General features: G+C 42.9%; 1 protein-coding gene across 3 annotated transcripts in view; it reads left to right on the forward strand.

Moving 5' to 3' along the window:
- Window positions 1-1,445: 1,445 nt before the first annotated feature.
- LOC144772899 (arylsulfatase D-like) overlaps window positions 1,446-16,427 on the forward strand; it is a 417,503-nt gene continuing 402,521 nt past the window's right edge. The window contains exon 1 of one of the 3 annotated variants that reach the window (XM_078657579.1): window positions 1,446-1,614. The gene's annotated coding sequence lies outside the window, so the exon portion shown is untranslated. The remainder of the gene's footprint in view (window positions 1,615-16,427) is intronic. The other 2 variants (XM_078657576.1, XM_078657575.1) reach the window with 2 other exon arrangements.

Here is a 16,427-nt window from a genome sequence, read left to right on the forward strand (position 1 = left end):
TTGAGAGGAAGCGCCCATCTTCTGCCCAATAAAATCATGTAAATATGACCCCCGACATCTGGGCGGAACCAAAACCCCTCTCCTGTTGATTCTCACATTATTGCCTGGCGACTGCTGCACTATCATATAGCCACCCTCCCCAAACACTACCACCACAAATCTTTCTGAAACATGTATTGTCCAGAAGTATTCAACATAGTACACTGATTTGGCGCCTCAAAGAATTATACCCAAAGCATTACGTGCTAGGGGCAGAGATAACCATGTAGTGGCAGAACTGCACAACGTGAAACCCGGATGCATCAATCCTGGCTTCCACATGACCACATTGTGCGATCCTAGGCAGCTACTTTTTTCACAGTGCCTCCGTTTGCTTCACCATCACATGACAACACCTTGACATACATCAGTTCAAAGTGTGCTCTGACTGACAACAAAAGACTAGGGGCCTCATTTATGAGGCCGTGCGTCACTTTTACGCTGCCGGTGCTTCACTTTTTGTGACGCAACAGCAGCGTCAAAAATGTGCCCTGTTGCACCATATTTACAAAGTGACGCATCTAGGTAGATGCGTCACTTTGTAAACCCCTGCGCTACATCATACCTACTCCAGGTATAATGTATGCAGGGGGTCCTTCTGATGCAAGAAAGAGTCATAGAAGTGACGCAGTGAAATCTATAAGATTTCATTGCGCCACTTCTAGGACACAAATGCGTCAATTTCTTACGCTTGCCTCACAGCAGGCGTAAGACTGACGCAGGCCCTTTCACATGGGCTTGCTCCATGTGAAAGGTCTCATTGCTGGAGTTGCGTCACTTTTGTGACACACTCCAGCAATGCGTCACTTTTGCGCCATACAGATACGTCAGAAATTCTGACGTATCTGTAACTCCTTGCGCCATGATGCATCATACTGTAAATATGACGCATCATTGGTGTCGCAAGGAGGGCGCAGTCAAAAGTGACGCATTGCTGTTTTCACGCAGCGATGCGTCACTTTTCATAAATGAGGCCCTAGGATGTTACTCCATCTAGAGTAACACCATAAGGCACATAGGGGAGACAAAGAAGCTGGTGACTTTCCTCTTTGTTTTATAATAGCAGCGTCATCAGGGCAGTGTGATGTGGGGCATGCATGTTTCTAGGTTCATGATTAGAATCACTTCAAACAGTTGTCACTCAATGTAACATCACATTATAAAGGAATATAATGTTTTGGATTTTGAAGAGTCTTTATCATATATGTACAGGAACCTCTAAGACAAGCAACATTAGACATTCACTACCTTTCCCCTAAAGCCCTGAAGGTCAGCGCTGCTCATGGCAACCCTACAGTACACAGGAGCAAATATTGACTATATTCAATCATGGGCACAGTTTTGTCTGCTCGAAATAGGGGCGTGACTTTGTCTGTTATTTGCCTCGTGACTTGGAAGACTGTGCTGCCTTAATTGCTGCCAGAACAACGAGCTTCAGCAGTTCGTATTTTCACTTCTCTGCTCGACGATGCAGGCTTTTCATCTTGTAAGCAGTCATTCTAGAAATCAGCCACGGCCAGCATGACCTCTGTCGAAGTTTGACAAGTACCGAACGAAATCAACTGAAAGACGGAGGTAAGAAATGTATCTATGACGCGCCTCTTCCCGAAGCACTGTACATTATGCAATCAGGAAGCAGACAACGAGAACTACTTTATGGGAAAGTCAGCTCATAATGTGAAAGAGAAAGCATACAAGTCAGATACATTTGAAGACAAAAAGGCATGTAGAGAACATCAGTATGAAATGCAATCTATTATGTTTAAGTTTGGAAACTAAAAATTTCATTCATTCCCAGAGGTAATTTCTCGTCAAGGAAAAGCCCACAGCTCAGGAAGCACTTGGCACAGAAAAACTAAGCGCCGTTGCTAGCCTAGGTTTTAGGCAACAGTCCACCAGCATTGTGCCATTTTGATTTGTTGTTATTTTTTGCGTGAAAGGTATCACAACTTGCCCACCGACTTTACCAAATGCATTGATATTTTGTGGACCAACTTGTGTACTAATAGGTTCGTTCACAAAATACTAAGGGCCAGATGTACGACATTTTTTAGGGTGCGCAAACGGGTCTTAGACCGGTTTACGCACGCTAAAAACCATGGGTCCATGTACAAACAGGGCCGGACTGGCTACCGGGCAGTTGTGTGTGCTGCCGAGCTAGGGGCTAATTTCTCAGGTGTGGGGGCTTATTTCGTTGATGGGGACCTGCGTGCGATTTGAAATAAAAAAAGCAAAACGAATTTCGTTTTGCACACGCAGGTCCCCATCAACGAAATTAGCCCCCAGCACGGCAGCACACACAACTGCCCGGTAGCCAGTCCAGCCCTGTGTACAAACACTATTTTGCGAGTCGCAAATAAATTGTGACTTGGAAATTACTGCCATGCGACTCAGTATTTGGATGGGCGTCCCCTTCCAAATAGCGACTCCACAGCCATGTTCGAATGTTTTGCGACAGCAATTGTGGTTGCAAATCACTCGCATATTAACACCTACTTCAAGAAGGTGTGAATGCATTTGCAAATAGAAAGTGGTCCCCAGGGGACCCCTACCCCTTTGCACATGCAGGCAAAATTATTTTTTAAGGGCAGGCAGTGGTCCAAAATGAAACGAAAACGTTTTATTTATTTTTCGTTTAGAATGCATCCTATTTTCCTTTAAGGAAAACAGGCTACATTTAAGAAAAAAAAAGCGGTTTTATCTAAAAGCAGTCCCAGACATGGTGGTCTGCTGAGCCCTGCAGGCCACCGTCCCTAGGAGAACCAGCTATTCCAAATGGGGTCGCAAAATGCGAGTGGCTCATTAATATTTATGAGCCTTGCATTTTGCCACCCCATTGGGAATTGCAAACAGTGTCCAAGACACTGTTGTACATGCCAAATAGTGAGTCACAAATTGTGAGTCACAAAAGTGATGCAATTTGTGAGTTACTATTTGGCAGGTTGTACATCTGGCCCTAAGTCATGGGGGGTCGCAATCCGACCTGCCTCATGAATATTAATGCACCTGGTCGCAAATTGCAATCCCCTAAGATTTATTGCCATTGTAGGGATGGGGGCCTGGTGGGGTCAGCAGACTACCAAATCTGTGATTTCTTTTAAATAAAGCAACATTTTTCCTTTTAATCGAGCCCATTTTCCCCCCCCAAAAAAACAAAATGTTTTACAAACTCTTGTTTGGAGTAGGCAGCTTCCCCATGTTTTTGTCTATGCAGAGAGAAAGGGATCCCTAGGTACCATTCCCATTTGTGAAGAATGGGTTAACACCAACTATGAACTGTGGTAAAATATCAATGTCTTGTGGCCAGATTTCTGTTGCAAAACATTAAGTCATACCATAAAAAATCGGCATTTGGAAGGGACAATCGGCATTTGAAAGGTTCACCCTTAATATGCCTCTTCCAAATAGCGATTCGGTTTGGTTTCCTAAACCTATTTAATCAGGGCCGGACTAGGAATCGAAACCAGCCCTGGCAAACTGCTTGGCTGTCCCCGGGGGCAGGGGTTTGGGGGGTAGGAGGTGCGAACAAGCTGTTTGCTGAGGCCGGTTTTGGCCAAGTTTGTTATAGGGGCCGATATTGCTGATCCCTGATAACAAAAACTTCCCACCAAGGGCCCAAACCAGGCCCCCACCCTGGCAGCCCACCAGGGAAATGCCCGATGCCTGCTATGGCCAGTCCTGGATTTAGTGTTCAGAAACCCTGTGGTTTACTGAATGAAAGGAATTGCAAAATGCGAAAACTCTACAAAGGGGGCACAAAATGGCATACACAAAATATAAAAATTTACAGAAAGATTCATTTTCATTGGTGATTATTATCACCAGAAATAATTATTAGAAGAGGTGTGGGGATGCAGAATATAAAAGTGGAATATTTGAAATACCAAACACTTCACATAAAATATTAAACTCACCTATTGATGTTTACAATGAGTCAATAAATGACCAGCAGGATAAATGTATAAAATATTCAGAGATCAAAAAAGACACCATAACAAATGTACCTCTTCCTGTAAACCTGAACCATTTTCCCCAGCCAGTTGAATATAATGCAGTAGAGGACTTTCAGTGGAATATTGTATTCATCCAACAGTTTACAAGTAAGCAGTTTTGTCCAGAGGGAAGGGAAGGTTATTAGGGTTCAAGGCGAATACATGCTGTTTTTCCTTTTAGTGACTGCCTTGTTTGCCCTTTTGAAATGCACCATAGTGAATGCCTAGTTATGAGTCACCAAAAGGGTAATACCATATTGAAGTTACAATATCAATCATTTATTGATGTTGCCATAGTAGTTTTAGGAATTATGGTTAGTTCTAAGGGGATTTTACGCTGTGAATATCACTGACCATCTGCTTCAACTCGTTGAACCACCTTTTTGAGAAAACAGTTTCTCTCATGATTATCTCACCAAAATGGTGGCTGGTGCTTCAGAAGCTGAAATTAAGATGCATTTTCTATAAAGTCACTAATATCTTCCTCTTCCAAGGGAGAAAGTCTGACATGCAATGTAAAACATGTACTTCCAACACAAGCAGTATCCTGTACATGGTTCCTGGGTGTTTTACTTCTCCTACAGTTTGATCAGAGCGTTTGAAAGGATAACTTGATTTTTAACAGAAGTAGTTGTAGAAATAGGGATTGAGGTCCCTTTGGATACAAAAGATACCGCCGACCAATCAAACGACCAAGAAGCTAATATGCAATGCTTCCTGGATGAATCAAAGTTTAGGATGATCTCATTTATTTTCTCCATTGCAAAAATTAGCCACTTGTGTCCAAGATATAAAAAGTATTTGCAATGCAATAGCTCCAAGAAGCCTTTTTTAGGTGATAGTGCGCTTTAGAAATGGAGTAAATAAATAAATAGGTCTCGCATTACTGAAAGTTTGAGCTATTGGCGTTGTCAATAATAATGCAACGTCAATAGCCCAAACTTTCTGTAATGGGAAGATCTATTTCTTTGCAAATGCTTTTTTGTTTTTGGGCAAAGCAGTACCTGAGAGTGAGACTTTACCTAGCAATCTAGTGTTTTCAGAAAATCTTTTATTTAATGCAAGAGTTACTATTGTGAAGGTGATTGTGAAAAAGTACATACTGGTGTGCTATTTGTGAGAAAGTGCCTAAGTGCTATATTTGTGCAAGACTGTGGCATGTGGCTTCCTTTCCTTTGAGCAAATTTGGGCCACGATAAAGCGTTTCCAAGCACAAATGTGTGCTTTAATGAGTAGCTAATGTTAATTTGCCGAAAATCTTGTTGTTCGTAATTGCTCCACTTCAAATGTACTAGAACAGATCTGGTCTGGAATAATTTACTTTGGTGGAAATCATACCCGCAGCTCATAGCACCAATGATATTCCAATAACGAGTTTCATGTGACGATCAAAGAATCAAAACGGCCACATATTTAATTTACTTTTTCATTGAGTATATATTGTTCATCAAACCTGAAAATGTTTTTGACATGCGTGTCCCCATTTATAAAAGTAGTTCAACAAAGAAGTACCTCCGGTTGATGAGCAGTGGCGAGATTGCATCTGAGGTATTTTGGTCACAAGCTGTTAACACTGCTGGCATCGCACATCAGTAACATTCCTATGTTGTTGACACTTTTGTGAATTAGGTTTTGGATTGTGTGCAGATGGCAGCTCCTGCTCAGAAGGAAAGATATTTTAAGACTTGTAAGCCTATACCGCTTAATTAAAAGAACAATTGCTAGTCCCAACATAGAACAAGCATTGGCATAGCCAATAGGTCTCGCCTTTAGGACCAAGGAAATTGTGATACATAACCAAATACTTATAAGGTCCCAAAGGTGAGAGATTATTGGATATGCCAATGCTTGTTATACACAGGGCTTGTATTACAGATAGGGTGCATTGTCCTTGTTTACGCCACGGCACACCGTTAAACTGGTGCAATGAGTACAAACAGGGACAGTGTACCCTATTACAGTGAATGTGCGCCCTCGGGGCAGCTGCAATCCCACACCTGCCCTCGGGGTAGCATATGTAGTGAAATATGGAGTGGCTGTTTACAAGCTGGTCCGTGCTTCACATGGAAGGCGTATTGCCGCTTGCACTTTAAAGAGGGGAGAGAGATCCCATAGCAGACAGGCACAGTGAGTGTATGCACCTTCCTGCAGGGGGATGTCTGGAGCGTCCATGGGACCCCCTTTCTACTCTCCAGAGGACTGCCTTAAGGAGGTGCGCTGACAGTGCACCACATCTTATGGCGCACTGTCAGTGCGCCTTCCATGAGCCTGTTTCCCTCTGCGCCCCAGTCCACAATGGGTGCAGAGGTAAAGTGTTTCCATCATTTGAATGAGTCCTCACCTCCATGCAAATAAGGGAGCGTCTCTCAAATAGCGCCTCATGTGCCCCAGTGCTATCAGTATTACAGAAGGGGCTGCACATGAGTCTCTCTCATCTGAGTCTGACTCATGTTAAATCCTTTTGTTATCTGGGAATTACATTCAATAATAGAGGGACTTGGACCTCCGAATTTGATTCCATTAGATTAAAAATGCTGCGGTCCACCAGCAGTATTTTTCGATTTGCCTCTAAACTTGGCACACGAAGCATTCCAGACATGATGAACATATATAATGTTTGTTGTGTCTCTTCTGCACTGTATGGGGCAGGTGTATGGGGCCACAGCGAGGGCACATCCCTGCAGAAGGAGGAAAATAAGTTTCTAAGGAGGTTGTTATGTGTTCCCCCTTCTGCCTCTGTTCAACTGATCCATGAAGAGGTCGGGGTCGAGTTTATTTCTGACTTAGCAGCAGTGCGGCCACTTTTATTGTGGCGCTCTATTTGGGCTAAGCCAGAGACTCGATTCACTCAAGATATTATTCTTGACTGTATAGGTTTGCACCATTCTTCACGCATACAGTGGTTGAGATACATTCATCGCTGGTATCTCCTTCTTTTTAATATTGATGTGTTCCGTGAGCCAGAAGAGGTTGTTTCTATTCCAAAAAAAGAAATTAAGACAACGTTTCTAAATTTTCAAAAGGCAGAGCGAGATAACATTTCTGGTAATCTAATTACCGCGAAATTTTATGAAGACCTGAATTTAATTTCCGTGCTCCAACCCTACCTTGTGTACGTGACCCGTCCCTCTCATCAGTATGTTTTAACACGTGTCAGATTGGGTATTGTTCACCATTTGGTTGCATTTCCAAACGCGAGAGCCAGATCAGAGACACCCTGCCCGTGCGACAATACTTCCCGCCAGAGTAGTTGCCATTTTTTACTCTTCTGTAAATTTTTTCATTTTCTTAGGTTAAAATACCTTAAACCGATTTTTATAAAGTATAACATTCGTACCACAGAAACCGCACTGATACTTTTATCCTCATTGGAGAATGAGGAGATCTGCTTTTTTCTGGCTACTTTTATTTTAAAGTGTACAGCTGCCAGGAAAAGTATTGTATTATAATATCTTTTACACTTACCTGTCTGTACTTATGTTATACAGCTGCCAGGAATTGTATTATGCTGCTATTACCTTTTACACTCCTGTCTGTATATATATGTTTCCAAGTTTTATACTAATTTTTGTAATTAAGGTATTATTTTTACCTGTTGATGTCCACAGTATGCTATGATTATCTAAATTGAAATGTACAGCTGCCAGGAAATGTTTATCAAGTAAACCCTACCGATTTCCTGTCTGTTCATTTATGAATGTCTTGTATTTCTGTAACAGTCTGTTGATTTAAAAAGGCAAGATTACCTTTTAATTGTTGCACACTAGCCTTTGCACATCTTCCTACCTCCTTTCTTATCTGTGTTCATATGGCGATTTTAAAATCTTAACTATGTATCTTATTATGCTTGTATGATTTGTATGTACAAATCGAATAAAAGCTTTTTGAAATTGAAATTGAGTCTCTCACCCCTGCAGTAACACATTAGTGACCAGGGGACACAAACAACGGGTGTACAGGCCCGTTGTGCCCCAGGGGTACTCTGTGTAATATGGCCCCAGGCCTCTAAGAATGAGGGCAGGCATATCAAGAGACATTGTAGCATTCTATAATTTCTTGTTCAATTGACTTGGAAGCAGCGCGCTATCTCGGCTCCGGCCTTCTAGATCTCAGCACTAGCAAAGCAAAACAAGCATATTAACGAATCAGAAGTCAGCATTTTTAAAGGACAATGACAAAACTCAATGAATAATATGGGCGGAGAGTGGGTGGAGCTTCAAGTGTATACTCGGCAATAGCATGCATCGCAGCGTATGCGCTGCTCAGGCCCGGCCTAAAAAGATAATTATTGATAGGCCTGGGAACATATAGTACCAAGGACAAATCAAGTTGAGTAAAAAAAAAGGCGGAAGTAGGAGCACAAACTGCATGAATAGCATCAAAGGGATTGGCAACAAGCATTAACAGTATCAATAGGTGCAGCTTTTGCTTAGTGCATGCAAAGAATATACAAAAAACGAGGGCCACACCAACACACACATAAATGATGAAGTGCAGATGCACAGTGAAACACCTACAGGTTTCCATCACACACATAAAAATCCCCTTGTAAAAGGAAAGAAATGCTCACAGACTAACGATCTTTTCTCTATGTCTAACCACAGCTCTTTGCTGCTAAATCTCTCACAGTTCACAAGATCAGAAAACCCACCACATAACCTCTAGTGCTCTTCATAGACAACCGATCAAACCCACGCATGGGACACATCACTATTTTGCTTGGTCTTGCAAGGCGGTAATGCACAACAAAACTCATATCTATATTCATATGGGTATTAGGAACTCAAGAGATGGACTGGATTGTGGCCCAGAGTAATTGCCACTGGCTGAGATTAATTCAAGCAATGCACCTATCAGATTTTTTCCCCTCAATGCAACACCCTAAGTGACACGGGTAACCCAGACCTCAGACCCATGCTCACTCTGCCATGTGCCTCAAATTGCACCCTACTGATGAGGCCCAAATAGGCAGAAACCAATCTGCGGTTGATTGTGTTCCCTTTCAGAGGAGATCTACCCAGGTGATTTGGGTGGATGATTCATACTGGAGCGGAATCAGGACTGATTAGAAAGTGGCTAGTTCATGCCTGAGGTGCTCCAGTGACCAAAACAATGATGGACTAGATGGCAGACCCAAGTAATTACTAGTGGCTGAGAATAATTTGTGCAATCCACCCATCGCTTTTTATTTCCATCAGAAACTCATGGAATAATACATGTTGGAAGCCTCTGGAGAAAAAGAATTACAATAAATGCTTCAATACCAGATCTCTCAGAAGTTTATTAACACAGTATCCCTTAGCAATTATGTTGAGATCCTGTTTTTACCAGAAGGTGGCAACAGCAGCAAAAAGGGTCTACAGTGTGGGCGTATGTATATAGTTCCATTCTGAACTTCGATGAGACCAGTCTCTGCAACAGACCACGCTCCCCTCCCCCAAAGTCTGTATGCAGCACTTATGCACTGACCAGACTTCATAGCGTTGACGCTTGAGGAATTGTAAACCGAATATCACGCTCATCTGAATGTGTCCCTAGTCCTATTTGGTCTCGGATAGAGAGAAGACACATCCTTCTGTCTGTGAATTTACTCCTCCCACGTGTCTCCCAGGTGCTGCTGGTACATGCAGTGGCTGCCTTTGTCAAAATCGCTCTTCGTCTTATTTCCAATGAAGAACAGTCATGGTAATCCTGATCTCTGACTCTTGTATTCTGAAATCAAACCTGCATGTCATGACATTTACTGAGATACGGATATTCTGAAACTTAAGTAAGCGAGTGTGGCAAGAGGACTGAAAGGCAGACACTAGTCAAAGGGACTAGTTACAGGCCCATCCAAACTTTAGCAACCAAAGAATGAGAGTCCAAAAGATAAATCACCACAACATGTCAAGCAACAAGTTAAAAAGAAAGACACTTAGTAGACAACATTAAAAGTAATGTGTGGACAAAAAAATACTTGTATGAGCACTAGAAAGGCACAAAAAAACCTAAAGAACACTGCGAAGTTTAGAGCACTATACAGCACCTTGTAGGATGAAGCTATAGATGATTTGGATTGCATTAGGTAAACTGAATCACAGGTGGGCAATGTTCATAACACAATCAGGCATGTTTCAAGTTTTCGTGCACTTTTCTATTAAGTAGAACCCCTTGGTAAATACACAGATTCCACTGTTAACATTCACAAACTGACCAGAAAGGGTATTTTCAAAAACGACCCTCACTACTCAACAGGGGAGCTGAAACCAGTACTTAATTTGTGTAGACGCTTACAGGTGGTGGGCACTCACATTCATTTATGGGGACCAACTTTCATTTTTCTATTACCAGACTTTGACCCTGAGCTAGAGTGAGAATAGATGAAATGAAAATATGGTTTAAAGAAAGAGTGGCAAAGAGGGAAAGCAGAGATTAAAGAGAACTTGGAAGAATTACTTAAAGAAGAGAAAGTGTAGGGTGGTGGAAGAGGCATGAAGTGGAACCAAAACTCGATAGCCTTAAAATTCTGCAAGCCAACATTCCGCAGTGCAGGTTGCGGGTACTCTTAAGAAAAAACTTTGGGCCCGAGCAGCTTTTTACAAATTCACACATCTCTCAACTCGCTGCACACACCACACTACAGCAATCTACTTAGGATGTAACTTTTAATGACATTTTGTATTTATTTTTCTAATCTTATTTTTTAAAACGTCATGTTTCTCGTGTCAAACTGCGAATGTTCCACTTTCTGATTCAAATGCCCTTTCTTTACATGTGCTAATGCCAAGCTAGAGAGGCTTCTTCCAAACAGTAGAACACGCATGACACTGATAATGTGTGGAACCAGAGACCACGTACTGAGGAGGTATAACCTGTTTAGCAAAGGCCGGCAGGGATCCATCACAAACCAGACACCCTTCGACAGGACGAAAACCAAAGAAAGGATCTTTTGACGCCTACAAGTGATTGTTTTCCTTTCTTTTATCATACAAGATACAGGGCTTGAAATCCATTCATATATGCTTTGATTGAAGGAAGTTGGCAGAACTCTGTGGACACTATCAAGCAGCAGATCCATTGTCACCCACCCGTCGTGAGCGACATTTACTTTGCTTCACAGACTACTACACAGTAGTGTCGGGCATGTAAAGAAACAACGAGAAACACCTATAGCATACTTTTTTTAGTTTACTAATTTTACAGGTGTGTTGCCTCCACAATGAATAGTGATTACAAATTGTTAAAGGTTGTTTTACAAAGCACTAAATACAGCACAACTGACCTGCACTGTGAACTAAAAGCGAGGTTACTGTACATTTCTGTAATGGGAGATTAGCTGCAGGCGCTGTAGGCCACATGTAAATACGCTTCTCACATTTACCACAAACAGAGGGGTTACAGCATCCCTGTAGTCTTTTTAAATGCAGGAAAACAAATGTTCTCTTGGGTCTGAGTGATCTTGCAGGCCAGACTGCAGTATGAAGAAGAATTTTGGCATGCGCCATATTAGTGTGGGTATACTGCGTCAGTGAGACAAGGCTTATTGCTCAAGGTATGGTTTCATGAAAACCTATGTAGATTTTCCGTTTGAGGTCTTAATAGACCCAAAGGAAGAGCACTGTAGCAGATTTTTACACTTCATTTCGAACGACTCTGATATGAAGGAATCCCTCGTTGTGCACTCCATGCATGCCACAATAGCATGCCACTATGTAGTGTGCCGTTCTTTATAATCTGTTTTCACTGGTAATTTTTTCATTGTTCTTGCTTTTCCTCTATCAAGTCTGACGCTCTGGAGCCCTGGTCCGCGCTTTAGAAGAATCATGTAAATAAACAATTAAAATAGAAGCTATTTGCTGGAGAAAATCCACGTATACAGGGGCATATTACCAACAAGTAGCGATAATTATCGCTAAATAGGCTTAGCGACGATTTTTTTATTGCTGCCTATCGCTGGATATGTTAACGGAGAAAACATGCTATGAGCAACGTTTTTCTCCATTGTGCTAAAATATCCAGCGATAGCGGCGAAATGCGTGAATATCGCTGAGAATACAGCGATATTCAGGCATTAGCGATGAAAAGCTCTTAGCCATGTTATCCACCTCCCATTGGATAACATGGCTAAGAACTGGTCTGAGCAGGTGTTAGTTTTTGGCGATAGCGGGTATATTTCCATCGCTACGCCTGCCTTGCTAATAGGCGATAGCGACGTTAGCGACTGCTTTCAATAAATATCGCTGACATGCAAAGCGGGCCCCAAACCGCTCGCTATCGCCCAAAAGCTGTCACTAACATCAGTTAGCGACAGCTTGCTAATAGAGTGATAGAATTATTGCCGCTTAGCGGACGAAAACTGCCACTAAACCGGCGATAATTGCCTATCGCCACCCTTGGTAATATGCCCCACAGTTTTTTGGGGACAAGTGTAGTGTGTATCTCACTCGATCACAGTATCCTTTTATTTCAAGCTCTTGTCTGTGTTAGATTCTGCAAGTTGTGCAGGTGCCAATGTAAGCTTTGCTTGTCAAAATAGCATCTGAATCTAGGTCTTTGGACTGTAATGTAAGTAACTTTAACCAATCGGACACATCCTCCTACCACTGTGACACAAACTTCCACTGTAAGGTAGATTTATTATCATCAAAGCTCTTGAAAGTTCAGTTCTACAGAACAGAGCTAAAAGGGAGAGGGTGTGAAGGGTCACGGGATTTGTCTACAATCACACTATGTCAAGTCAAACACCAAGGACAGGATTTAAACCTATGTCTTTAGGCTCTAATGTTAGTAACTTTAATCAATAGGCCACATCCTCCCATCTCTGACGCAAAATTCTACTTGTACAGTTGAATTAATCTCTTCAAAGTTTTTGAAGGTTCAGTTCTGCTCACTAGAGCTAAATGGGAGAAGTTGTAGATTCACCAAGCCATTACCGGCGTGTAAGCACATGTTCGCCGGCCATTTGCAAAATTACATTTTAAATGAAGTCCAAAGTATCAGTACACTAGAAACATTTTTAGACGCCCATCCCTGCGGCTCATCAGGTAACCTACAAAAGGAGTATTTAGGTAAAAATGATAACTTTGATGGTGCACACATGTAATGTCTGACAATGACAAAGAAACAGGGACACATTGGTCAGGCTCAACAAAAGTAAGGCAGGTGTGTCATTCTAAACGCAAACGTGTAGGATAGCGTTCCAGGATCATAAACTCTCCATGAATCTGTGCTTTATTTCCCACACAATAATACTACTTCTCTGCTGCTTTCGTTAACATTTCAGCATTGAATCGCTATCCCCATGTGTTCCTTCCGCGCCAATATGCTTATATAGCTATTTATATTTAAGTGCAAATGCGCAACACTTTTAGTGTAAAAGTCAAAAGACAGTAGCAATTTCTCGACGTTGAAAAAAAAAATCGTTATAAAGTAGAATGTATCGTAAAACATAAATACCTCTGGTGTTGTGAAAACCAGGCTCAACATTCCGCGCAGCTGCGTAGGCTCATGCACTTACTGCGCGAGGCATTCAAGCTTGGGTGACGGCAGACCTTGCAGTGACTTTTTGATGCCCAGAGCCTGGAGTAGGCTTAGTTTTGCTTGTTCAGGGGACAGCTGGATCTGGGAGGAGGTGGGGGGACTGCCGACTGCTCTCCATCACGGGAACGCCCTCTGAGGCACTGCAGCACCCGACAAATCACATAATGTGAAGCTCTCCTCGGGTCCCCTGTCACTCCCGAGCTCCGGTGGTGTCTGCTCATGGTGTCACCTCGTCGAGCGCGAGGCATGTACCGCACACACACGGGACTCCCACTCTGACTGGGTCATCAGGAAGTTTGCTAACAAAACACCTCTTTGTTTTCGTGTGACTCCTGTGATGTAAGCCACGGGTGCGTGGCAGATTGACTCAGTCGCTCTATTGTATTCTAAGATTGTGAGCAACATGTAATAGTCGAACCGAGTTGGAGAACAGGCTTTAAGTAAATACTTTGCCAAGTGAAGTGTGAAGGAATTCATTCTAGTGATGTTAAATACACGTACAGAACGAATGGCGCACTGAAAATACAGCTCGGGTTAAGCTAATCAGTACCACACAGTCTTTTACTTGTATGAATTACAATTAATAAACAAGCACATCCACACACGCCCCTTGCGCGGTGGGGGGGAGAGGCGGGGCGGGCATGATTCACTTGTGGGAGCGATAATTGCTGCCAGATGGTGGCGCGCGCTCCCGCGAGTGGATGTCCTGATGTGCACGCGTTGCCATTGATGGCAATGGAACTCGTGCAGGTGCTTGGCTGAAAAGCCAAAGCTACGGGATAGGGTCCTTTTGCCTAGCAGCGCATGCGCGCTGCGAAGGCAAGACCTAAAAAGCAGCTGGCTGAATTAAAAAAAAAAAAATCTTGTGTCGGTGTGATTTCTTAGGGTTCTCCTCTCGCTACTCAGACCAGCAGAGGTTGAGAGCACCTAGATGAAAGAGGGTCTTTGCATATTGGTATCATAGAGTAAACAAAGGAGGTATTCACGAAAACAGGGTTCAGCATTATGTCTGATGATCAGATCAGGGTTAATTCCGGCAACGGTCTGGCCAGGGACACGGGCCTCTGCCACCTGCTGGAGTCCTGTGACTGATTGGAATGGAGATAGGAGGGAAAGCAGAGAGAGTGAGGTGGAGGTGTGGGGAAGGGACACGACAAGTAAACCAAAACCAGTGCTGCACTCATGAAAGATCGCTACGCTTGTAGAAAGAGCCCATACCTGTGGAGAGGGAGGGTTGTGCTGAGAGGAGCAGCCACAGACAGAAGGGTCCTCTGCTCTGAGGCAGGCTGCAGCACAAACTTCACTCTCGTCCACCTGACTCTGCTGCTCTGCTGTGAGTCAGGCCAGGCTGGAGCCTGCTGACTGATTGAGAGGGGGAGAGAAATCAGACAAAATACACAACAGTGAAAGCGAAACCAATGCAGAGCTCTGGAAATGGGGCAGCAATGATGAAGTGTGGACAATTATTAACAAACAACCCAGCGGAAGGCATGGCAAGGGAGGCAACAGTAACACAACTGTGGTGTTAAGAGGGGTGGGAGTAAGAATGCTATATTAAAATGTCACAAGCTAGTGCACTGAAGCTGAACACATTAATAGAGAAGGAACCCAAGAAAAAAAGTGTCCCCCAGAGAACAGATAAAGCACCATGGTGGAATGAGATAGCATTAGGTCCCTGCTCTTTGGGAGGAACAGAAGAGAGAAAGTAGGGACTAACGACTAGCAAGCAAGGATTTTATTAAAAAAAAACATTTTATTGATTTCAAGGCAAGAATAAAACAGCAGTGCTGCCACGCAGGGCAGTATAACAAGAAAACAAACAGTTGTGATTGACCAATAAGCGATGTTCCTACACCTTGATCTCAATGCTACATACCAAAGTGGACATTCAAGCTGTAACACATTTGCAGATAGGGATGTAACTTAGTCATCATTTATGGGTTCATTCTGAGCCTGTGCTAGCAGATATTGACGTAACGGTTCCTTAGGTTTGGAAGAAGATGGAAGTTCTTCAGCGTAGAGTTCGAGATTTTCTTTACAATACACCATGTCTTTGATCCAGTGATCAGCACAAGGAGCCAGTTTGCTCTCTCACATTATCACTATTTACCGTTTGGCTAGCAGAAGAGCGATTCGTACAAATTTCCCCAATTTCCCTTTAATCTGTGGCACATAACAGAGTAAGCAAATCAGAGGTGTACACAGCAGTTGAATACCTGATATTGAATGCATGCGTTCCACCACTTCTTCCCAATATTTATAAACGATCCTACAGTCCCATGCCAAGTGCCAAAAATCTGCATCGGGGAGGCCACGTTGTTAACAATTGCTTGTATCTAGGAGACCAAACTTCTACAGTTTAAGAGGTGTGTGGTATAATTGGTGAATGTACTTGAAATTAATGATACCCAAGTTACCATTGGAGGTGTGTTTGCTGGCTAGTGTGCAAATGTGTTCCCACTGAGTCGAAGTTAGGGGTGGATCTAACCTATTATTCCATCGAGCTAAGCTTTTATCAACATCCCTCACTTTTTCATCCCTCACCACCTTGTATAATCTGGTAACCATTAAACATCTCACCACCTTGTATGATCTGGTAACCATTCGACATCTCGTGGGTGCCACCAGTGAGAGCTGCAGAGAGAGGATGGTTCCTCCGGAAACGTCATGTGGTGCGTTTTGAGTGCAAGTTTCAGACTATGTATAGTGAATTAAAATAGTGGCAATTCATTTGTGATATATTGGAGCTCTTTGGAGGAGATAAAGGACCCGTCAGTATAGAGATCCTGCATTTGATCAATACCCACTTCTTTAAGCGAGCGCATTGGACGCTCTTCCTGCATCACCAAGAGAGCTTCATGGTGTGAGCCAGGG

Source organism: Lissotriton helveticus, chromosome 8, assembly GCF_964261635.1.
Source record: "Lissotriton helveticus chromosome 8, aLisHel1.1, whole genome shotgun sequence".
Classification (NCBI taxonomy): Eukaryota; Metazoa; Chordata; class Amphibia; order Caudata; family Salamandridae; genus Lissotriton; species Lissotriton helveticus.